The 25,937-nt window shown below is 46.9% G+C and overlaps 1 protein-coding gene across 6 annotated transcripts in view; it reads right to left on the bottom strand.

The window, feature by feature from the left end:
* The window catches only part of SLC25A22 (solute carrier family 25 member 22), an 88,665-nt gene that overhangs the window by 48,707 nt on the left and 14,021 nt on the right, over positions 1 to 25,937 (bottom strand). The window contains exon 2 of one of the 6 annotated variants that reach the window (XM_034770424.1): positions 20,025 to 20,178. The exons of 2 other annotated variants lie outside the window; for them this stretch is intronic. The gene's annotated coding sequence lies outside the window, so the exon portion shown is untranslated. Of the gene's footprint in view, positions 1 to 6,280; positions 6,455 to 7,205; positions 7,474 to 20,024; positions 20,179 to 25,937 lie in introns of those variants that run through there. 3 more of the 6 variants (XM_034770427.1, XM_034770426.1, XM_034770429.1) reach the window with 3 other exon arrangements.

Consider the following 25,937-nt stretch of genomic DNA (forward strand, 5'->3'; position numbering starts at 1 on the left):
CAGCGCATGAGGGAGGAAGGATGGCAGCCAGACACTGCAAGCGCCCTGCAGGGCTTAAAGGGACAGCAGCCTGTTTTGCAGCTGTCTGCTCTTGGGAGCAGGTGGAGGGGGGTGTCAAACTTCTACACCATCTGGTCCCACAGGGAGGAGCCTGTTCTCTCTATTACGCTGCCCCACAGAGTTACCAGGGAGCTGCTGGAACCCAGCCCATGAAGGAACTCAACCCCCAAAAGGTGGACATTTTGAATATTCAGCATTTAGATTCCTTTAGTATGTGTCATTTCTTGCCACCTACTCCTCATCCCTGAAAGCAGCTGGTCCCCAGCTCCCATCTGGTAATGCCGTGCTGCTCATTGGCAGCTTCCTTTTCAGTTACCTGGGGAGTAGCAACCCATAGGCTGGAAATAAACTGTTTGTCCTCTGGCTTGGCAATGAAATATGCCACTGGGTTACCCATGAGAGAGTGTGTGTACACACACGTACACACACCTTTAAAGCAGTGGTTCTCAACCAGGGTACACCTTGGGGGTATGCAGAGGTCTTTCGGGGGTACATCAACTCATCTAGATATTTGCTTAGTTTTACAACTGGCTACATAAAAAGCACTACTGAAGTCAGTGCAAACTAAAATTTCATACAAACGACTTGTTTATACTGTTCTATATACAATTCACTGAAATGTAAGTACAATATTTATATTCAATTGATTTATAATTATGTGGTAAAAATGAGAGAGTAAGCAATTTTTCATAATAGGGTGCTGACATGTTTGTATTTGCGTGTCTGATTTTGTAAGCAAGTCATTTTTAAGTGAGGTGAAATTGGGGGTACGCAAGACATCAGACTTCTGACAGGGGTACAGTAGTCTGGAAAGGTTGAGAGCCATTGCTTTAAAGCAGAGGTTCCCAAAGTGGGTGATACCGCCCCCTGGGGGGCGCTGGAACGATCCAGGGGGGCAGTAGTAGCCTCGGGTGCAATTGGGGGGCGTTGAATAAAAATAGGGTGACCAGATAGCAAGTATGAAAAATCGGGACAGGGGTGGGGGGTAATTGGCGACTATATAAGAAAAAGCCCCAATTATCAGGACTGTCCCTATAAAATCGGGACATCTGGTCACCCTAAATAAAAATAAGGGGGCGGTGGAAGCATAAAGAAAGAATATAAGAAAATTTTGAAAAACCGTTCTTACATGTTTCATCTGTTGTGTAACATAGAGTTAAAGTTGTAGTGATTACTTTATTTTCCAAATAAATTCACAAATTATAACCGATCAGGTGTCAAGTCCGCCAACAACTCTTAACAAGCAAGTGTTGGCAGGCGAGCGTGTCGCGCATTGTCGGGAAGTCCAGCATGCATCGGCAGGAATATGTGCGTGTAATGACTTGTTTACAATACGATACTATAAATAGGCGACATGTATGAAATCTAATTTAGATTGTTTCTTAATTGTGTAAAAAGCAGTTAACAATAGTGCAATAAGTATTTAAAATTTTTTATTCATATTCAATACCGTCGATCTTTACGGATCACATACAAAGCAAATTGTATTATTGTTGTTTCAATAAAACAGCAATTTACACGTGAGTATTTTTATACATTTTCTTACATATCTACCGTACGTTTCTGTGTCTCTAGTGCTTGCTAATAATAAAATCGTAGCAGGCTTGTGTCAATACAGTACTATTTGAAGTGTACAGTCAATATATTTGTCATTTTTTATTACAATATTAACGAAAACAGGAATGAAATCGTAAAAAACTTAACTATTAACATTTATTTATATCTATCGAATCATCTGTGTTAATTGGTAAATAAGGAACAATTATTTAAATAAGGGCAAACTAAATTAAAAACTATTAACTGATTTTTAATTGCATATTGATTTTTTTAATTAATTATTTCTTGATAAATTTAGTTTGATATTTGACAATTTAATATCAAATACATATATCTAATGCTGAGCAAAGAACGAAACCCAGTTTATTGGTTTCATTAGTATTTTAGTTTGGTTGTCTTTTGCCATCTTACGCAAAAACCACTGTATACCTGATGTCGTGGGCGATATTCTAATAACACATCTTTCTTTACTATATTGTAGGACGTAGGTAGAAATATAGATACATAAAAGAACACAAATTTGTCACTGCATCTTTCTGTTTGTTCGCTTAAAGAAGGTAGATTTCCAGGGGGGCGCTGAGTAAATTTTTTTCTGAAAAGGTGGGCGCTGAGTAATTTTTTTTCTGAAAAGGGGGCGGTAGGTCAAATAAGTTTGGGAACCTCTGCTTTAAAGGCTAACACTGCATTGTCATTGCAGGGTACAATTTCATGACTCTTCGTGTTTGCGACAAGGAGAAATTCCTAGAGCTACATGAAGGCAGCTACACTGCAGGCAGGCCCTGCATAAGATTCCGCACACAGACACTGCTTTGCTAGCGCACCTCAGTCTTGACCTACGATCCCCACTTTCTTCACGATAGTCCAGTTGGGGGTCTCTCTCGGGCAGAGACTTCTAGCTTCAATGACAGGCTTGGTGGTATCTTCACAGCCATCCACCATTAGGTGGAGCCTTCAAATCCATTTGCACTTGAGATCCAGGACTCATTTGAAGCCATGAGAGGCCAGTGTACTAACCCACTGGGGAATGGAGCTCTTTCTAATATACTCTGCTCTGACTTCATTCACCTGCATGTCTTCTGGGTTTCTTTTCAGACAGCCAGTCTTCGTCATTCACTAGTTTTGAAAAGTGAGAATATACTAAAATCCCTATAAACTAAGACCTTGACTACACACAACTTGTAGCATTTAGTTAAAATGGTTGCAATCTCCTGTGTGGACACCTTTTCATTAACTTTAGCTTAAAGTTATCTGAGAAGCAGTTTAAGAGACACAAATCACTCTTAAACTAAAGTAAGAGTGTATCCACACAAAGGGGTTTGCACCAGTTTAGCTTCACACCTTTTGTTAAACTGGTATGCCTCCATGTAAGCAAACCCTAAACCATGAAAACTCACTGGTAACAACTACAATAAATAGGGTGTTCCCTTATATGGATAGAAGAGGTCTGGCCAATTCCAAACAGTCCTCATACAGCTCTGTTGCCATCACAGAGGCATTAGGTTCACAAGATGCTTTTCACAATAGGGCTTTTGCCCAGAATACATGGTCACACCACTGCTGCGTACTAGTCAGCTGTTGCCCTCCACTCCAGAGGCAGCTGCATTTCAGATATGCTACATATTTTGTATAATAGTTCAACACACAAAACACTGTAATTTTAAATATTTACATTTTAATCGGTCGAGAGGAAAAATTGATGTTCAAGAGACAGTTTACCATGTAACTTCTTGATCTCTCAAGACAGTGGGAATGGTACAGAGCAAAGATGGTTTTGTAGCCAAGGCACTAGACTAGAAATCAGAAAACCTGGGTTCAGCTCCCAGCTCTGCTATATGTGTCATGTCTGTCTGTTTGTTCTTCAGGGCAGGTACAGTCTCTTTACGTGTGTGTCCAGCACCTAGCACAGGGGAGCCCTGCACCTCCAGAACTACAGGGCGCATTAGGGAAGACTAACCACACCTGGAGGTTGAGCCTTAAACCATGACAGAAGGCAGGCTTATCCCAGCTTTGTTTGGAAAGGGCTTCAGTTGATGCCCATTTGCAAAGCAGCCCCAATTGCCAATTTAAACTCCACCAGTGCACTTTGCTGTATTCTCCAGAATCCCATCATTCATTTTAAGGTATGAAATAAAGTTCCATGCCCCTTGGTTGGGAAGATCCGAGCGCTGTGCCAGATTCCAGTTCCTCTAACAGCCGGATGCTAACTAGCTCCATCCAGGGAGCGAGGGGGGAGTTCAGGCTAGGAAAAAGTGAGAGGATACCATCCCTGGGAAATTCTGCAGGAGGTTAAAACACTTAAACAGGGAAACAGAGGAATAAAACAGAGAACTTAGAAAAATCTGTGTAAAGCACAGGGCTCTTCATAACCAATGACGCAAAACAATTAAGTGAAGCTTCTGAAGCAGAGCAAGTGCCCAGACTCACTCCTGGGGCATATTTCAGAGATCCAGACTCCTGGATTCATTCTCACCTTCATAGTCAGGACTCATCTACACTGGGAACACTACACTGCCACTGTAGTGTTCCCAGTGTAGACACTACTGACACAGATGGGAGGGCTTCTCCCATCGGCGAAAGTAATCTGTCTCCCCAAGAGGCGGGAGCTATGTCAACAGAAGAATGTCGACGGATGTGGCCTAGCATGGTCTACATGGGGATTTACATCAGCTTAATTGCATGGCTCAGGGGTATGGATTTTTCACACCCTAAGCGATTTAGCTTGGTCAAGCTAATTTTCTGGTATAGACCAGCCCTAAATCCCTGCCCTGCAGCTGGATTGTGTCTGCAGCAAGACAGATGGTGCCAAGGAAAGTTTCCCTGAAAACCACCACATGGTCACTCCAAAATGCTACAGGCCAGCCATGTGAGTCACACCACTGCTAAGACCACTTTCCTGCAGCCCAGGTAACAAAGGGGTTCTGCAAAGGACTGGATGTAAGCATGGATAGGAAACTAGAAAAATCCAAGAACTCTCTAACCTGTAACACCAGAGAAAAAGTGGGGGAGACCCTCTCTCTTGCCCCTCAAATGGGAGAGAGGGGTGTACCATTCAGCAAGCAGAAGGGTTTTCTATGGGGTCCTTCCTTTAAGCAGGACTAGCCAATGAGCCCTAAACAGCGGCAGTTCCTAAACCTTACAAGCCATGCCTTATTAAGTAGGAAGAACCGCACATAGGATGAATTATAGGGTGTTAATTTTCACCTAGCGGGTTGTTAATGCAGCCAGGCATGGATTAATGCTCCATTATTCACGCACCGGGATCTCCCTTTTATGTTTATTAACATGATCGAGCAGATTAGTCTTAGCATGACACACACATCCTTCATTATTTGAGGAAGCTCTAGAGTTCTAGTCAGACAATCCTAGGGAAGGACCGTGGGACACAGTACATTAATGGCACACTTGTTAAGGGCATATATGCTGCATTACAACCACTGCCACAGATTATAGACAATCGCACTGTTTCATCTGCCTATTTTATAAATGCCTGTATATGATTAACGCAATAGTCCATGTAAACTATGCTGGGCCCAGTACTAGTCTACATTCGTGGTTCTCAATCTTTTCCAAACCAGAACCATCTCAGGACAGCAGCCCCATTTTACCAGACCCCCTTTCCATCCAGCCAGCCCGCCCCAGCCCCATTTAGCAATCTGGGGAGGGCAAGTGTTTGTGATAACCCACGCTCAGATGCTAGGACATGGGTACACGTTTCTGGAGTGCTGGGGTCCCTAGTGAATGCTTCTGCAGCTCATTCTGTTCCCACAAACTTCCCAACAGCCCTGAGCCACCCTGGTTCGTTGACCACTGGCGTAGCTGCATCAGGGCAAACTCCCAGCATACACCTGTTTATACTGGCTTCAAACCAGAATAAACTGAACTCTGACATGTTGCAGCACATCGGTATAAATCATGTCTACGTAAGGGATTTGCCCTGGTTTGAAGCTGCACCTCAGGATAAAGTCCTAGTGTAGCCAAGGGTCACATTCCAAAAATCAAATTATCCCTTCCCCCACCTTCTCTCTCACACACACACACTTTCTGCAGTCATTCCCACTAATTCCAGTCCTGCCTGTGAGGGATCACAGCTGTCCAGTGCACTGTCCTCCTTCCCTCCCAAGGAAATACCCCGCTGCTTAATGCCAAGAACAGAACTCTGACCCAAGGTACCGAAATCCCCAGGGGAACTGGAGCTTGTGAACCCAGTATCCTGTGCTGGCTGCACTGGATCAGATCACCGCTCTTCATTACAGCTACAAACGGCTCCCTTTGCATTTCTTAGTGAGAGGGAGTTAGACACCAAACCAATTAACAAACGTTAAAGAAAAGAAAAAAAAGACTCCAACCTCCCTCTGCCGCCCACCCTCCCGTCCAGGGGACCTCTCTAGCAAGTCTGTGCCTCACCTTTAATCTACTTTTCCAACACCTAGTTCCCCCAAACAGCCCCACAGAGATGGAACCACCACACCCGGCTACATCAGGTAGCACCACAACGCAAACCCAGTCAGTTTCAAATGCTACTGTGGCCCCCCCCATGCAGTCTGCAAGGAAATAGTCACAGAAGATAAATTAATATATTCCTCTCATACGATCTCTCTCCCTCCACATGCACGGATCTCTGATGTACTGTCCACAACTGAATTCCCCTTGCATAAAATTTTACCCTTTCAAGCTGGTAAGCAGTTTTCTTCAGGAACTGCAACCTTAGTACCTCCGACTCCTTTGGTGCAAGTGTATCCCTGTGCACCTGGCTGGCTATTAACCTTTGTTTCCTTTCACCTTATCACATGAAGGAAAGTGCTTTATCACTGAATCACAGTCCACTCTGTGTGCGCAAATGCTCTTTGTGCAAACAGACCACTATGTGGAGAGAGGCAAGGGGGAGGAACAGGAATGGCAGGAGTTTGCTGGGACCCTCAGGTACTTCCAATGACCTTACTAGGTGATCAAAGACACTTGAAGCTTGCGTACTGCATGTCCCATTCAAAGCAAACCCTAGCTGGCTGATTCTCACCACAGCCCTCTGAGACAGGTTAATAAGTATGGTTGTCCCCCTGGGTAAAATGAGGTGGCAGGGCTTGAGTGGCATGCACAAGGCAGCAGAAGCATCAGCATGGAGTTAGCACTCACGAGTTCCCAATCCTCAGGCCCATGCTTCTGCCATCAGGCCATGCCCCGCTACTCCATCTAGAACACTAACCAGGCCTGGATTCAGGTGACACGCAACTGTATCAACTGAAGAGTTGGGGGCTCCCAAACCCGATACCAGTCAGAGACAGGGAAGTGCTGCAGTTTCAAACTTTCAGGTCTGAAGGAGACCTATCTGCTCACTTCCCTCCAGGGTCGGTAGATTTGCCCAAGTTTGGCAACCCCCATTCGAAGTGCAGGACCCAGATCAGCTGATCTGTCGGAACCTGCCTGAACCCGCCAATGCTGCTGAAGTGACAGTGCATTAATGTCCAGGTGTATTGGGGAGAGCCCCAGAACCCTGCTAGGTCACCACTTGGCAATTTTGGGGCATCATCTGACCCACCTTTACACTGTGAGGAGGACAGCAGACACTCATTCTCCGGAGACGGGGGTCTCACCTGGGCGAGATGCCACTTTTGGTGTTGCAGAACAGATCAGCAAAACCTGCATTGTCACCAAGGTCTCTTCTGCAGAGCCTGCACTTGGCCCCCACCAAACACGTGACTAATCCACAGAGCCAGTTGTTAAACCAAGGAAGCTCTCCTGCACACCTGTTCCCAGCTCAAGAGGATTCTAACCAGAGCCCAATCTTCAGAAGATCTCCCGCTGACATAGCACTGTCCACAGTGGTTCTTAAATCAGCATAAGTTATGTGAGAGCGTACACAGTGCAAGGCAACATGACTTTTGTCGGGAAAAATGCCCGGTTTCGACGACAACCTTCCACCCCACAAGAGACTTTTTCCCCCCCCTCCCTTTGACGACAAAGAGCCAGTGTAGACACCGCTGTTTGTTTTGTCAACAGAACTGGTTTCCACCAGTATCCCACAATACCTGCCCTGATCCCTCTACTCAGTGTTTTGACCTCTACTGCCCTGCAGGCATGCGCCCCTCCCCTTTCAAAGCTGCAGGAAGTATCTGACAGCTGAGGGTGCTGCCCTTTGGGGAACAAAGAGCAAATCATTGGAATGCTCTTGTTCTGCCCGGCACTAGGGACACAGAGGCAGGCAGACTGCTGTCATGGAAGGGGGGGTGGGGGGGAAGGAAAACTGCTGTGCTGCTTTGCCATTCCTCAGCACTGAGAGCTCACAGAGCTACCCAATGTGTGCAAGCAATCAGCTCCGCCTTCCCACAACATACCCATGGTGCATTTCTCACACTGTCAATGATGGTGCCTACAATGTGGACATGATCTGTCAGAGGGAGCAAGTGTGAACACCCGTTGGCGATTTTTGTTTTGACGACTTTTGGGTGTCGACATAAGTTTTCAGAGTAGTAGCCGTGTTAGTCTGTATCTGCAAAAAGAACAGGAGTACTTGTGGCACCTTAGAGACTAACAAATTTATTGTAGCATAAGCTTTCGTGGGCTACAGCCCACTTCTTCGGATGCATGTAGTGGAAAATACAGAAGGAAGAAAATTTTTATATATATAAAAAAAACCACACACACACTGAAGTGTTTTGAATGTTATAATTCTAGACGTCTGATTTGTGTCCATTTATTCTTTTACATAGAGACTGCCCGGTTTGGCCAATGTACATGGCAAAGGGGCATTGCTGGCACATGATGGCATATATCACATTGGTAGATGTGCAGGTGAACGAGCCTCTGATGGTGTGGCTGATGTGACTAGGTCCTATGATGGTGTCCCCTGAATAGATATGTGGACAGAGTTGGCAACGGGCTTTGTTGCAAGGATAGGTTTCTGGGTTAGTATTTTGTTGTGTGGTTGCTGGCGAGTATTTGCTTCAGGTTTGGGGGCTGTCTCCAAGCAAGGACTGGCCTGTCTCCCAAGATCTGTGAGACTGATGGATTGTCTTTCAGGATAGGCTGTAAATCCTTGATAATGCGCTGGAGAGGTTTTAGTTGGGGGCCGTAGGTGATGGCTAGTGGAGTTCTGTTACTTTCTTTGTTGGGCCTGTCCTGTAGTAGGTGACTTCTGGGTACTCTTCTGGCTCTGTCAATCTGTTTTTTCACTTCAGCAGGTGGATACTGTAGTTGTAAGAACGCTTGATAGAGATCTTGTAGGTGTTTGTCTCTGTCTGAGGGGTTGGAGCAAATGCAATTGTATCGTAGAGCTTGGCTGTAGACAATGGATTGAGTGGTGTGGTCTGGATAAAAGCTGGAGGCATGTAGGTAAGTATAGCAGTCAGTAGGTTTCCGGTATAGGGTGGTGTTTATGTGGCCATCGTTTATTAGTACTGTAGTGTCCAGGAAGTGGATCTCTTGTGTGGACTGGTCCAGGCGGAGGTTGATGGTGGGGTGGAAATTATTGAAATGATGGAATTCCTCAAGGGCTTCTTTTCCATGGGTCCAGATGATTAAGAGGTCATCAATGTAGCGCAAGTAGAGTAGGGGCGTTAGAACAACGCTTCCTCAGCTCTCGTCCCCTAAGTCAGCCATAAAAATGTTGGCATACTGTGGGGCCATGCGGGTACCCATAGCAGTGCTGCTGATTTGAAGGTACACATTGTCCCCAAATGTGAAATAGTTGTGGGTAAGGACAAAGTTACAAAGTACAGCCACCAGGTTTGCCGTGACATTAAAATCGGGGATACTGTTCCTGATGGCTTGTAGTCCATCTTTGTGTGGAATGTTGGTGTAGAGGGCTTCTACATCCATAGTGGCTAAGATGGAGTTTTCAGGAAGATCACTAATGGATTGTAGTTTCCTCAGGAAGTCAGTGGTGTCTCAAAGATAGCTGGGAGTGCTGGTAGCGTAGGGCCTGAGGATGGAGTCTACATAGCCAGACAATCCTGCTGTTAGGGTGCCAATGCCTGAGATGATGGGGCATCCAGGATTTCCAGGTTTATGGATCTTGGGTAGCAGGTAGAATACCCCTGGTTGGAGTTCTAGGGGTGTCTGTTTGGATTTGCTCTTGTGCTTTTTTCAGGGAGTTTCTTGAGCAGATGGTGTAGTTTCTTTTGGTAACCCTCAGTGGGATCAGAGGGTAATGGCCTGTAGAATATGGTGTTGGAGAGCTGCTTAGCAGACTCTTGTTCATATTCAGTCCTATTACTGATGACAACAGCACCTCCTTTGTCAGCCTTTTTGATTATGATGTCAGAGTTGTTTCTGAGGCTCTGGATGGCGTTGTGTTCTGCACGGCTGAGGTTATGGGGCAGGTGATGCTGTTTTTCCACAATTTCAGCCCGTGCATGTCAGCAGAAGCACTCTATGTAGAAGTCCAATCTGTTGTTTTGACCTTCAGGAGGAGTCCACCCAGAATCCTTCTTTTTGTAGCGTTGGTAGGAAGGTTTCTGTGAGTTAGTATGTCATTCAGAGGTGTTTTGGAAATATTCCTTGAGTTGGAGACATCGAAAATAGGATTCTAGGTCACCACAGAATTGTATCTTGTTCATGGGGGTGGAGAGGCAGAAGAAGAGGCCATGACAAAACTTGGTAGTGTAGACAAAGCCTTAGTCTTTGAGTGGAGATTGTTAATCCTGTTACTTTATTTGAAAATGTTTTGTGATGTGCAAAGATTGGGACTAGGAGGAGACCAGACATTTTCCCTGGCTACTCAAGACAAGTTTTGCAGTTAGTTCTTGGGAGGAGGATGTCCTGGGTTAATCCCCACAATTCCTGGGGGCTGGAGGCATTTAACCCATCACTTGATGCCTCTCAATCCATCCCAAACCTGCAGTTAGGGATGTGGTTATGGTATCCAATTACACTGGATCCATTTGTGTATTTTACAAAGCAAAGTCCTTTCCAGTAATACTGAGCCGCAGATACCCTGCCAAGCTTCACTAACTAGTAAGGCGACCACGCAGTTACTGCGATGTCATTTTGGGAACATAAATGAACTGAAAACGTTTCCAGAGAGAAGTCTTCTAGCCTCCCGCCGTATAATAGACCACTGTGTATTGGCACTGAGAAATCTCTCCCGGGGGCTTCTGGTGAATCAGACACTGCTCTCGCTTGATACTTTAAAGAGGGGAAAAAAATGAAATGACCCCCTCTGTATTTCCTTCCTGCACGCCATCGGCCTTTCAGACTGTAGGCTCTGTGCAGCAGAGTGTTTGAGTCGCACACAGGGCTGGGCATCTCACGGGGCTTAGATAATAAAACACCGATGCCCCCTGAACTGCTTGATGGCATTGTCCCCTTGCATTACAGAGTCGCGCCTCTCCACAGCACAAACACCAAATGCTGCAGTTATAAAATACTGTTAGGGTTGCTGATGTGAACTCATCACCTGTCATCAGAAGCACAAAGGTTATGGGCTGGACATCTCGGTACAGGCTGTGCCTTTAAGAAGTAGAAAGCAGGGAATGAATCTTTTCCCCCTCCTCCCCGCCTTTGCTCTTAGGCAGATACAGACCAAAGTCCCTGAAGGTAGAGGGGAGGGGGAAGGCGTCAAGCCAAGCAGCTTTCCGATTGGCTGCTGGGAAACAGGGGGCAGCGCAGTCACTGGAAGGCCTCTGCCCACCCAAGCTGCAGGGATGCTGCTTAATCAGCAGCTCACAGCAGGCTGCTCCCTAGCCCTGCAAGAACGGCATTCCTACCACAGACCAGGCCTGCAGCACCTGGGAGTGCAGCTGTCTCCCTCATCTCCTTTACAAGGCTTTTCTCCTCCCTGTTTTTCAAGTGGGTGATCCCCATAGGCTGTCCAACCTCTCACAGGGGAGGGCTGCCCTTCAGTCCCAAGCCAGAAATGATGTCAGGGCAGATTTGCTGTCAAAACTCGAGCCTGGAGACTTGCAAAACAGCAACTCACAGTATATCCAGATCTCCTGCCGCCACTTTCCCCATTAGCTCTCTAAACAGACTTGTTATCTCAGGGTTCCTAAACCTGTTCCAGGCCATGTTACAACCAAAAAGTCTCAGGGGACCCACCCTTCAGATCTGGCCATAAAGAAGAAAAAAAAAATTAAGTGTGGTCTTGTGCTCACAGGGGTGGAAGAGAGGGTCACAACCCCCAGGCTGAGAATCTGCATGTTCTAAAGGCATTCAGTTCTGCAGACTCAACACAGTTTGTGTTTTTTGGACATGCCAGGATGTCTAAGCGCCTAAAACCAGTGGCTGGAGCACATGACTGGCAGCTGGAACAGCTGAAGTGGAATCCCAGCTCTGCCACTGACTCACTGTGTTATCTGGGCAAGTCTGTTCACCTCACTGCCCAAGATTTTAAAGACTGAGTTGTGATTTGCTGAGCACCCCCAAAAAATCAGGCCTTCAAAAAATTGAGGCACCCCAAAAATTGTCACTTTTGAAAATCCTGGTCTCTGTATCCCCATCTGTAAAATGGGAATAAGAATGCTTTCCCCATAGGGGTGCAGAGAGGCTTAATTCATGGACATTTATAATGCACTGAGACCCCTGGATGAAATGTGCTATGAGAAATGAAGACAGAATCATTTCTCCTGTGCATGGCACTCAACTGGTTAATAAACTGAGGATTCCACCTACCAGGTCCTCTACCCTGCCCAGAACTGAGAGAGGGAAAGGGCCACGACAGTGCCCAGTGTCCCCCTCCCACATTGTGGACATTCTTCTGTGTGATCCAAGGATCCAACGGCTGGTACATATCTCCAGAGTGCATTCTGTGGACACACTCCAAATACCCCCACAATCCCCACCAACCCCCCAGGAGCTGTAATTTTCCTCTAAAAGGAAACCAAGAAAGACTTTCTCCCTGGCATTTCTGCAGCGAGCAAGGCAAACAGAGATTACAGACGGGGCATGGTTCGCATAACAACTTCTGCTGCTTGTATTATTTGTACTGTGGTAGCACCTAGCCACCCCAGCCATGGGCCAGGACCTCACCGTGCTAGGCACTGTACAAACAGGACACACACACAAAAAGTAAGTCCATGAGCCAAAGAGCTTACAATCTAACTAAGCTCTGCATTGAAGGGACGGAGATTGGGCTGACATAAAGGAAGACCCAGATTGCTAACAAACCCATCTCTTGCAAGATGCTCAGCACCCCCTGCGGGTTAGAGAGGGCACCCTGAATACTCATGTTCTTATACTGGCATCTATCAGCACAGCATTTGAGCACTTCCCATTGAGTTCAGTCAAAGTTGGGGCTATCTAGCACCTTGGAGAAACCGTCCCAAAAGCCTCTGAGAAAAACCAAACGTTTTTCTCTTTAGTTGGTGGGACTGTCTCTTTATATGGACAAGATTGAACCATGCACCCCATAAGCCACTCACCTCAGCACAGGCAGAAGAACTAGTGAGGATAAGCAGTGGCTGCTTAGCTGCAGGAGGGAGAGGTTATCTGATGTACACTTTTCTCTCCTGTTGCTCCATCTGTGGGGCCTTGTTGAGACTTCTTCATGTGTCAATACAACCCCTTCTGGCAGTCCAGTGAGCAGCACCTCATGGAAGAGGAGCCCAGTCCAGAGGAAGTCATCACACTGCTTTCAGTGCAAAATAGTCACTTTCAGGCCAGCCACATTCCAGAATGGTTAGCAGGAGTGCATAGCAGGGCTTGTAAAAGGCTGTCCAATCAGCCAGGCAACTGCAGGCTGGTTAGTCTCAGGGTAAGTCTATATTGCAATCACAGGATTTAACTGCAGCTTGAGCTGACAAACCTAAGCTAGCTTGGGCCCTAGAACTTCAAAGCCACAGCAGTGCAAGTTTAAGCCCAGGCTGTGCAAACCCACCCAGAACTCATGGAACCAGTCCACACTGCCCTGGCTTCTTTGCTCCAGGACGTGAGCTAGATAGATAAAAGCTAGATCAGGTATGCCAGATCAAGCTGTCCTGTAGTCATCGGGAGTGATTGCAGACATATCTCCCCACACTGAAGGATAGAAAGGCTTGAACAGCAGGTCTGCCTCAATCTGAAATGAACTCCAACTATACCTGAAAAGTTTGACTGCACTGGGAAACTGCTCCAATCCAGTAACCAGAAATTAGTGTACCTGCATTTAAACTGAGGTATAATTAATAACACTATTGCAGTAGCGCTTAGGGATCTAAGATCTGAGCCCAGTTATGCTAGGTGCTGTACAGACCCATAGCGAGAGAGAGAGTCCCTGACCTGAGGAGCTCATACTCTCCATAACAAACGGTGGGTTTTTTTTTTTTTTGGGGGGGGGGGGGGGGGGGGGGAAGAGAAGAGAAGAGGAAGAAGAGACATGCAAACACAGCTGGTCAGTGACAGAGGTGAAAACAGAACCTCTAAATCAGGATTCTATGAGAACTCAGAACTCCCCCAATCAAGTCTGTATCCACTAGACAATGCTGTCCCCCTAGTTCACTGGTGCAAATCCCAGTTTGTTCTTATCAACACTTAGGGTGGTCAGCACCAGTGCAGCTTCCCCAGTTACCGTGTCAGGGCTATTTGTTAGCATTGGCAAGCTCCAGGACACCAAGAAGATATATAGAAATCAGGGCGGTCAAGCAGTGAGAATTTTAATGGAGGGAGTTTTCAAAAATAAGTACAAGTGAGACTGCAGTTCAGTGAGACCTTCACAGAGTGGAGTTCTGCTACATAAGAGGGAGACATTTTAAATGCTCCCTTACAAATTAAAGCAACTTCCCTCTGATGTGCAAGACTTGACAGGTGTAAAAATATCCACAGCGTCTCTCGCAAAAAAAAGAAACGTCGCTAGAATTGTGAAGAATTTTACAGCTGTGCCAGCTCCCATTAAAAAAAACATTCTAGGAGAGGCAGTTTGGTCCAATGGATAAGACAAAAGACTAGGTCTCTGGAGACATGGGTTTTATTCTTTGTTCTGCCAACGACTTGCTGTGTGACCTGGGGCAAGTCACTTCACCTCTGCTTCTTTTTCCTTCCTCTCACCCTGTTTTTTTGTGTATTTAGGCTGTAAGCTCTTCAGGGCACAGATGGTCCCTTATTGTATGTATGTATGTACAGCACTTCATACAACGGAACCCTGGTTTCGGTTGGTGCCTCTGATGCTACTGTAACACGCAACATGATTCTTAGAGCTATAGACACCAAGGTTGTGCCATTCATGTAGAAAGGCAATTCCAATACTGACCCAATGTGACTTACAGGAAAGCTAGAAACGATACATGTGACCATAAGGTTACAGAGCCAGCAGGACATTTCACGTGCATCTCTTCTTGCAAAATCCTCATTCACATTGGGACACAAGGTCAGAGCTGTAGCACAGCACCAGAAGTTGAAGCACCGCATTTTGTTTTAAACCAATCTTAAAGCAATTGGGAGCAGTAAGGAAAGTCATCTGAATTGCAAAAGCGAATACATATTGCTTTTCCGTTTCTTGGCAACCATGGTGATGTTAAAATATAAATAGATTCAATTCACTATTGTTGCCAAGAAATGAAATCTGTTAAAAAGGTAGCCAAAAAAAGTTTATATAGGTCCTACATTAATTTGTGCCTGATGATCCAGCAGAGGGAGCAGAAGTTAAACTAACCAACCCCATTCCCAGTGTTGTCCCAGTACACAAGCCAGGAGCGAAACAAAAGAGAACCATTGTGGCTTGAGATTTATGAAAAGCTTGGAGGAAAAGGGGGCCAGTGAATGGAGAAACTGAAGTTTGCTAAATGGAAAAACAAAGCTGGTAAGAAAAGACATTTCTTTTTCAATATTCTGAGAGGGTCTGACAGGCCATGGAGAATAAAACCCAAAATGGATAGACACAGACACCAGCTGACTGGGGCCCTTTAACTAGCTACTTTAGGAAGGGTTTGGCATAGATGCAGAATGAGTGACTTCGACCATTTATTCAGATTCTTGTGGGTACCAACAGACAGACAAAGGGCTACTGGCAGGGGTATACGAAGAGCAGGGGCATGAGAGCCAGAAAAAACAAAAATTTCCTCAGTGCTTTAATACAATCAAGATACAAAAGCAAGTCATTAAAAACCCAAGAAGCCTGGTATAAAGAGAGGGTCTCCCTCCAGTTCATTACTTCTAGTGGGAACAGGCTGAAGCGAGCCCTGCCACCCAGCTGAGATCTCCAGGAATGAAAGGCCCCATTCATTCCCCGTGAGTGACAAAATAAGGATCCTGGCTCAGAGCCAGCTGCTATACTCCAAAAATAGGGCTTCAGAGGCCCCGTCAAGAAGAATAAACTTCACTTTTGTCTGGAATCCCTGCATCATCTCATCAGGAGTAGCGTCTAATGCCCGGAGAATGGCTTCTCAGGGCTATGTGCTCTCCAGTAAGCTTCCATAGAGAGACACCGGCTCATGCACCAGACTTTCACCTCTGTAGTCTTGGGTTTAATTACAAATGGTCATGAGCATCAGACTCCATCTTAGGCCTTACTGGCACACAACTGGCAGCCTTGACTCAGGAGAGTATTAAGGTTGGACTAGCAGTGCATGCTACTGGTCAGGGTTGGGGTGCATTGGTGGAGGGGGACAGGATGGGATGGCTGGGGGGTGCTTTGGCAGAGCAGTGGGAGGGGCCCAGGGCAGGGGATTGTGCAGGTCAGGGTTGAGGGACATAAGCAGAACTGGGATAGCTAGGAGCCCTGCAGAGAGAGCGAGTTGTACAAAGGAAGCTCACACATTGGCTGGCTCTGGCCAACAGCCAATCTCACAAGCACTAACATTTGCCCACAATGATGTTTACAGTCTGGTATAAGACCTTTTTTTAAAAGCTGTTTTCCTTCTTAAAAAAAAAAAACAACCACCTTTTGCCCCCTATGTTGTCCCTTTTGGCAGATGCTGAATGACAGCACCAAATGCCAGGAATAGACTCTGCTTCAAATATTCCAGTGCTACAAATCAGGCAGCAAGAGCTCTGACACTCAGCTACTGTTGCAGCACTGCACCAAAAGAAAGGAACGCGGGATCGATACTTTCTGTTAACTTTACCCACATCTCTGGGACCCATCTTTCTCTGCCTTGTCCCAAACCCGGCATTTCCCTCCATCCCCACAAGCAGACATTCCCAACAGGATCATCACCACAGGTAATGCCATCTCACTCACCACACACACACACACCCCTCGAGGAGATTTCCACTGCAGTGGAAGAGAACAATGTTCCCCTATGTGACCCAACTGAACACACTTCTATTTCCCTTTGGGGGGTAAAAGGGATGGGTCTCCATTTTTTCTGCCCCACCCTATCATATTACTAAATGCTGGTGAGCCAACTCCTCCACTAAATTGCCCACCCTCTTGGCTACTTTGACAACTCAGGCCTGGTCTATGCTAAAAGGTTGGGTCGATCCAGCTCCATCACTCGGGGGTGTGAAAAATCCACACTCCTGAGCAATGTAGTTAAGCTGGCCTAAGCCCTAGTGTAGACAGTGGTAGGTCAAGGAAAAAACCTCTCAGAGTGGTGGGTTTGCTACAGGTATGGAAGAACCTCTTTTGTTGCAGTGGTAAGCGTTTATGCTACAGCAGCACAGCTGCAGTGCAGCACCTGTGCGGCTGTATCATTTCTAGTATAGACATAGCCTTACTGTGGGTCCAATGAGGCCATGATCCTTTGCATACAGACTCATGTAAATAGAGATTTAAAAAGATGTACACCTCTACCTCAATATAACTGTCCTCGGGAGCCGAAAAAAAAAAAATCTTACCACGTTATAGGTAAAACCGCGTTATATTGAACTTGCCTTGATCCACCGGAGTGTGCAGCCCCGCCCCCTCCCGGAGCACTGCTTTACCACGTTATATCTGACTTAGTGTTATATCAGAGTACAGGTGTATTAGATCATTAATACTAGTCCATTCCCCTGCCAGCTCAAGATTCAACTCTTCATCTCAAAGTTTTTAAAAGCAAAACACTATTTCTTTATTCCCCCCCTCCCCATGGTCTGTGCTCTGCAGGAGGATTAGATTATCAGATTGGTTCCTTCTGGCTTTAAAGTCTATTAACATACTGAAAGTGATATCGGAAATATCTTGTAAATTAGTTATTCAGCAAATTCCCACTAAAGCTTCCTTTATCTCTTGCACATGTTGGTATTTCACCAGAATCATGAGCTCTGTTCACACACACACACACACACACACACACACACACACACACACCCAAAACTGGATGACCCTGAGTCACCACCCAGACGTCTGGCAGGAACAATTGGTGTGCACTCCTGCCAAACAATGAAGAGAATATCGTTATTAGGCAATAGGATCCGCTTAACCTGGCTACTAAGACACGTTTGTGTGTGCTTTACTGACCTAATAAGGCATGTACGAATTATATTAATTCAAACAATCCCCGTATGCCCTAGGGAAAGGGCAGAACAAACCCAGTTTGTGAGCGATAGAGGAATGGCACAAAAGTAAAACAATCTTGTCTAGACTAGGATTTAAAGGTCTGATATTAGATCGAGTTACCTAGTGCACTCTAGCGAACGCCTTCCAAAACTCTAGACAAAACAAAACAACTATATATTAACAGCACCTGCTAACCTGGTTGATTTAACTTGGTAACTCTTACATTTTTTAATCCTAGTCTAGAGAATGCCTCTATGAACTAGAGCTATCTAAGTGAAGCCTAGGGGAACCCTACCCCTGAAATCCCATCCTGGGTGTCTACTAGAGAGCGATTTGAAAGGCAATGGCACTTCTGCTCCTAAATAATTTTGGTACTTTCAAAAAATCCCATCCCAGGGGTGAGAAGCAGCAGCCTCCATGCCCTTTTTTTTTTTTGGAAACCACCACCACCAATTTGGGGGCAGGTCCTAATCTTCAATCAGCGTAACAGGGTGTGTGGATGTTCAGAATAATGCTAATAGTTTGCACTTCTCTAATGCGCTCCAACTAGAGAGCTCAAAGCAGTTGATCTACCTTAGGGTTTTATACTGCTGCAATATCAGAGCACCGTCCATGTATAATCAATAGCAACAGCCAAGTACCTTGTGCACTGAATGGGGTCTCTGGCTCTTCTCCCTTTTCAGCATCAAAACTCTGCGTGGGGTACAGGGTTTTTTTGGGAGGGAAGGGTCATTTTGTTGGCAGTTTAGGGATAGAAGGGAGTCAAAACAGTTTCAAATCACTAATAAATTAATCCAGATATTCTTCCCTCAACTCCCCAGCCATGGCACACACAGACTCAATGCTTCACATGCACTCAAGTCCCAGAAGTGCCAGACATTTCAGCTTTCACCTTTAAACCGTATAAAGGAGAGGGGAACGGAAGCACCAAGAGGCCTAGCAATGTTATCAGATGGGGAAGGGAGAGGGTCCTAGGGGGCACTGGGAGACATACAGCAATGGTGACTGCATGAGGAGAGAATTTAAAAAAAAGTCCATTGGACATCATCACCCCCTAACAAGCTGCAGTACTGCTTTGGGTGGGCCTCAGAGTCCCACATCGAGCAGCCAGCTGCCAATCACCTGTCTGAGTCTCAGGGGTTCAATACCATACAACAGGAAGGGGGCTGATGCAGACACAGATGCAGAGGGCAACTGACCTTGATCAATGTTCCCAATCTCTTATACCAGGGGTGGGCAATAATTTTCACAGGGGGGGGCCACTCCACGAATTTTGGTAAGTCACCACAGGCTGCACATTTCTACTACATTAATGCAGGAGGATGCAGGGTCTTGGAGGTAGCTTGGGTGCAGAGGGTGTGAGGTGCAGGCTCTGGCTGAGAGGTGCTTACCACAGGTGGCTCCTGGCTGGTGGCACAGCAGGGCACTCAGGCAGGCTGCCTGCATGGCATGGCCCCCCCATTCCCGGAAGTGGATGGCTGCTGGCACCATGGCACCTCTGCGTGTCCCTTGGGGAGAGGAGGACAGCGGGCCAGCAGCCGGCCACTTCCAGGAATGGCATGGGGCCACGGCCGAGCGCCCTGCTGTGCCGTGTGACTTCTAGCAGCCAGGAGATCGCGAAGAGGTAGCCAAAGAGCCTGGCAGGACAGACAAAAATGTTAGATGGACCAGATCTGGCCTGTATTTTTCCCATCCCTGCCTTATACTGAACCCTACTGTTTAACGGGGATCTCTAACCTCAGTTCATGTGCCCATCTGGGAATGGGGGAGGAGGGGGAAAAAAAAAGGGAGATTAATTGTTATATTAGCCTCCTAGACTTGAAAAAACAGATCAGGATTTCCTGAGCAGAGGCCTGGCTCCCCCTCTCCCCTGGCAGGAAAAGCAGGCAATCCCAGCAGCCTCTCTTCTCTCTAACACCGAGGTAGCCAGATCCCTGAACTCTACCACCACTAGAGAGAAGTATTTCTGACAGCTCTGCTCACACCATGGCTATATTTGTTGAGTGCTTTCACCTCCCCTGGTGCATGCAATGTTGGGGAGGGAGGAAGAACAAAGGAGATTGGTCATATTTCTTCACACCTCCAAGGAAACGCCATACACAGAGCACTTCCTAAAGCATGCCCATGTTCATACAGTCCCTAGGGGCCTGGGAGACTGAATGGAGTGAGAGCCCCCTCTCTTTGTTCCTCTGCCACAGGCACCTGGTTATGCACAGAACTGACGCTTCGTAGGCCTGGGAAAAAAAAAAAAAAAAAAAAAGTTGTACCAGCTCTTGAGAAGGAACTGAGCACAGGAATTGTAAAGCGTCTTAAAGAAAAAAGTGCTGACATTTACCCTCCCATAAAATACCACAGAATCATAGGACTGGAAGGGACCTCAAGAAGTCATCTAGTCCAGTCCCCTGCCCTCATGGCAGGATTAAGTATTATCTAGACCATGACAGTTCCAAGGCTGTGAACGGGCACTCGTATGACACAGTACATTCGTGAACAGAGGCAGTTCCAGTACTGACTCCACATGACCTTCCCCGGAAAGCTAGAAAGGGGACGCATGACCAAGCACTTACAGGGCAACCACCTTTGTGTTTGTGACCTGCCTTGCAAAATCTTAACATTGCAGTGCGAGGTCACAGCTGCATCCCATGATCCACAGCCCTGAGCAACGTAGTCAAGCCGACGACCACCGGTGTAGACCGCACTGGGCGGACATTGGGAGAGCCTCTTCCGTCGCTCTAACAAGCGTCTACACTGAAGCACTACAGCGCTGCTGCTGTAGCGCTTCAAGTGTAGACGAGCCCTTAGTTTTAACCAATCTTAAAGCAGTTAAGATCTGTTAGGGAAGACATCCTTGGACCTTAAATACTTATATGGGGTGCGCTTTGTTTAAAAGTCATTATTGTTTGCCAAGAAAAAAAAAAAAAGCCATTTTTTATATAGGGCCTACAACATTTTGCATTCTGCTCCCGCAGAAGGCGTATCAGAAGTCACCTGCCTGTGACCTTGCCATACACAACACTTGGAAGCAAATGGTGCCCCCCTAGATCTATAAGGTGCCTTTGCCAGAAAGGGGGAGGTGTGGGGAAAAAAGAGGCCCTGTTAAAATAACTGCCCTTCTGAGTTATACGTGACTAGGTTTATATACTAACACAACAGCCATCACACTGAAACTCTCTGGGAGAACAAAGTCTTCCCATCACATTCAAAGAGTGCAGCCCTTTGAGGCCCAGTGTTCAGCAGGAGCTTGCACACTGTAATTAAAGGCTAGTCTACATAGGTGGTTATACCGGTTTAAGATAAACCATTATAGTTATACTGGTATAACTTCCCATGTGGATACTCACTCCAGCCGAAGAAGGCTTTTTTTCCTGGCTTAGCTTATGTCACTTTGGAAGCCGTTTATGCTAAACTGGAAAAAGTCACTTTTATTCTGGAATAGGAGTGACAGCCTGGGGAGTTGTACCGGGGAAACAAGAGAGGTGTAACTGCACTAGCATAGCTATACCAGCATAAAGCTCCCCAGGGAGCACAATTCCTAAGAGGGAAAACACTATACACATGGGGAGGGGGGGAGCAAATGCAATGCAGTCTCCTACCTCATCTCATGAGGAAGAGAGAAACAGCCTTCCCCAAGATTTCCCTCATTCCTTGCAACAAAGAGACAGAAGTGGGGCGGCGGGGGTGTCTTTTCCACAGCCTGCTCTCCTCCCTGGAACGGCCTGAGGAGGCAGCCTTAGTCTGCATGATCTGCTTTCCAAAGTGAGGGCTTGTTCTAAGGCCCACTGAAGTATTACCCCTGAATGAGAGAGACTGAGGCCTGGTCTAGATTAGGAAATTACGTCAGTGTAACATCACTCAGGGGTGTGAAAAATCCACACTCCTGAGCGATGCAGTTAAACCAACCTAACCCCCAGCACAGACAGTGCTAGGAGAATTCTCCCATTGTCCTAGCCTACTGCCCCGTGGCGAGGTGGAGTACCTCCGCAGATGAGAGAACCCCTCCAGTCAGCATAGGCGGCGTCTTCACTGAAGCACTAGCACAGCATCACTGCAGCATTTTAAGTGTAGACAAGCCCTGAAGCAGGAAGGCCTTTCAAACCTAGCACCTGCTTTCCGCCTCAAGAAAAGAGAGACATTTTCTTCTAGGGGGTGGGGACAAGGCCGGCTCTGGCTTTTTGGTCGCCCCAGGCAAAAAAGCCTCCCGCCGCCCCCCCCCCCCCCCCCCGGTGGGGAGCGCGGCAGGGGAGGGCGGCGAGCCCGGCCACGGCCCCGCTCTCCCCGGGTGACTGCTGCCCACCTCCAGGTGCTTGGTAGGCTGGTGCCTGGAGCAGGCCCTGGGTGAGGAGGCTCATTATGAGGTAAGTATAAAGAAACCTGAAGGGAAAAAAATTCGATGCAACTAAGGATAGATTTTTTTATTATATTTTTCATTTTAGAGGAAGTACTTGTAGTAAGCATGAGAACAGCCATATAGAAGTAGTGCTGCCTGCCACAGAATATAAATAACTCCAGCTGTTAGTCTCTAGGGTGCCACAAGGACTTCTTGGTGTTTTTGCTGATACAGACTAACACGGCTACCACTCTGAAACCAGCTGAAGATGTAACACTAATTCTAGTATCATGGAACACAGCTTGGACTCTATAAGAGGACTTATAAATGGAAATTCAGAGACAGAGCCCATTGGGCCTGCATTTCCCACTGCAGGGTGCGGCAAAGAATGACAGCTGCCTCCAACAGTCCTCTTGGAAAAGCAGCAAACACATGATTTGCCTGAAGAACTCTCTGCCACAAGAGGTCATTGAAGCCAAGAGCTCAGCAGCATTCAGAGAAGAATTGGACATTTATATGGATAACAAGGGCATCCAGAGTAACACCAGTAAGGGTTAAGGAAACTCAACCAAGAGTTTCGAAAGGGTATAAACCCTCAGGCATCAGCCTCTAGCAATTGGCTGTTGGAAGGGAACATTCCCTAAAGGGCAGGTTATCCCATAACTAAACCACACCTCTCTCTGAAACAGCTGGCACTCCCCACTGATTGAGAGGCATACTGACTTGATAGGACACTGGTTTGATCCAATATGGCAGTCTCAATGTTCTTCGCCTCTCAGAAGGTAGGTTTACCATATTTCAATACTGAAAAAAAAAAAAAGAGGACACTCCACGGGGCCCCGCCCCAACTCGCCTCTTCCCCGCCCCCTCCCCTGAGCACCCCGCATTCCCCCCTCCTCCCTCCCGCCCCCTGGGCTCCGGCTGCTGCTGCGCTGGGGAAGTTGCTTCGGCCCCCACCGTGGTGGAGAGCGGCGGGAGCCAGGAAAGTTGGAGTTTGGGGAGGAGACGGCTGCGCGCTCGGATGCCGCCCGCTGCCTCTGCGCCCCTGCAGATCGGCGGAGTTGTTAGTTTTGCTGCAGCCACTCCACTCTCACCTCGGGGTCCCCCCCGAGCGTCTTTTGCCCGAGTGCGAGTGGCTGCAGCAAAACTAACTCCTCCCCCGATCTGCAGAGGCACAGAGGTGGTGGGTGGCATCCGAGCGCACAGCCCCCTCCTCCCCGGGCTCCAGCTGCTGCTGCGCTGGTGAAGTTGCTTCGGCCCCGGCGCACAGTGGAGAGCGGCGGGAACCGGGAAAGTTGGAGCCCGGGGAGATGGTCGTCCCTTTACCATGCCTCCCTATTTTTCCCGGACATGTTCAGCTTTTTTGGAAATTCCTCCCGGACGGGGATTTGAGGATCAAAAATCCGGACATGTCCAGGAAAATCTGGATGTATGGTTACCCTACAGAAGGGGCCACAGCTGCTCTAGCCTTCAACAGAAAATACAACTGCAGGGGTGGGGATACAGGATGGCACAGGAGTCTATTGAGTCCGCCAAGCCCTTTGTTTCATGGGTACAGGAGCGTACCTGCTCTTCTCCAACATCACAAATCACACGGTTCCCCTCCCATCTCCATTGTTTGCTGATGCTGCCTAGGAACACAACAAAATGGCTCCTAGCTAAATGCATTTCAAACAGCGATGCGCTGGTTACTTCCTCCCTAAAGAGGTTAGTGGTTACTCAGGGGAAGCCTATAGATACCAACAGTTGGCATAGAGATGGTATTTCCAAGGCGACTACAACGGTGCAAATCCGATTGACTCTGGATTCTCTGAGTTCTCTCTCACATCAAGCACTGTGAAATAGCAGTCTCTTTGGTGGTCTTTAAAGCAGACAAGCTGCTTAGCTCTTTCCAGTATATGATAAAAGCTAGAGACAACGCGCACACAATCCTGGCTATGGGATGTTTTCTTGCTTTAAGCACATTTCATATATTGAGTGAAAGTAGATGTGGGACACGTTTTACACATCAATAATCAGAAGAAATTATTGTAGGTGAAATTACACATGTACTGGCCAATGCCCCCCATCCTCCAGGTACATCCAGAGTAATTTGTCTATGACATGATTGCTGATCCTCAATAAATAGGTTCTGCATAATGCATATATTTACACATGCCATTGAGACTCTTCAAGGGTTTTTACAAAATTATCCCCTTGTTCAAAGTTTGCACAAGAATCCTGCTCTCTCAATTCCCAGCCCTGAGCCGCAGCCTCTAGACCAGGGTTTCCTCAATCTTTTTGATACCAGCGACCGGCTTGCTGTCTTCCTAAACTGTGTCAAGGAGATCTCAGGGAACAGCACTGGTCCACTCATTGAGAAACACTGCTCTATACCACCTGGCCTACAGCATACAATAACCACCCTATTAAATCTGATATTAGCTCTCATAAGACAATTGTGTTAACACTAGAGTAAGGATGGTCTTTTAGTTAAGGAAATAGACTGGGCGCTCTGCCAGACTTCCTGACCTTGGGCAAATCACAGCCTCTGTGCTTCAGTTCCCCATCTGGAAAATGGGCATATTGATACACCCTTTCTCCCAAAATGTCTATTTACATGGCAAGTGCTTCAGCGATTGTCTTACTATGTGCTTGTACAGCACCTGACACAATGGGGCCCTGATCTCAGCTGGGAGTTCTAGGCACTACTGTCACAAAAAATGGTTAAAACTAACAAAGTTGTTATGACTTTCCAGCGGATCAGAATGTACAACACCCTTATGTCTGGGTTAAATGATCCTTGGGGATCAGCGAATCCATATGTAGGGGGCCTCACATCTGTACTGAGCTAACAGATGAACGTTGTGACACAAAGGTGCGTGGGTGCACATATGCCCCTCTGAGCAGGGTATGCGCATACTTGCAAAGCGTCACCCTGTCTGCCCCAAACTATGGATTACCACAATCTGCCTGGAAAGCGCAGCTCAAGGATGCCTTTGCACTGCTGCCGATACTGAATAAGCATGCCCATCCCTTCAATGCTATACAAGCCCAAGATGGGGGACAAACATCCTATGCCACGTCCTTCACATAGCAAAGGGAGCTCCAGCAGTGAGCAGAGCTTGGCTCATGCATACGCCCACACACCAGGCACAGCAGTCACTGCACCATCTTTTCTTCCAGAGCCAAATTCAGACCATCTGTTGAAATATTTCTGCAAATCACTTCTTCCTTCGGTTAGAGCTGGAGGCTGATTCTGGTTATTTATCTACAGCACTCGTCACTGTAGGATCTGAGCCCTTTCCATTGCACTCTTAATTATATTCAAAGAACAGGAGGGAGAGAGGTCGGTGCATCCCCATCCCACAGTTTTTGCAAAACTTATGCTGAAAGACAAAAGCTACTTGGGTCAAGCAAACTTCTGATTGCAAACCGAGTGATAAGACAACTGTTCCCATAGATTATCCAGCCAACGAGGGTCAGGTCAATGCAGTGTAATTTTGCACAAGAACAGGTTTTTAAATGGATTTAAAATGCTCCCATAAACAACAACCAGGTCCAGTGAATGAGACAGGCTAACAAGAATGCCCACTGCATAGGCACACAGGCGGAGAGCTTTTTCACCAATGGGCTGAAAAGGAAGCTTATGGGCAACATGCGGGATGGTTATAGTGTTGGTCCCAG

Source organism: Trachemys scripta, chromosome 4 (assembly GCF_013100865.1).
Source record: "Trachemys scripta elegans isolate TJP31775 chromosome 4, CAS_Tse_1.0, whole genome shotgun sequence".
NCBI classification, from domain to species: domain Eukaryota; kingdom Metazoa; phylum Chordata; order Testudines; family Emydidae; genus Trachemys; species Trachemys scripta.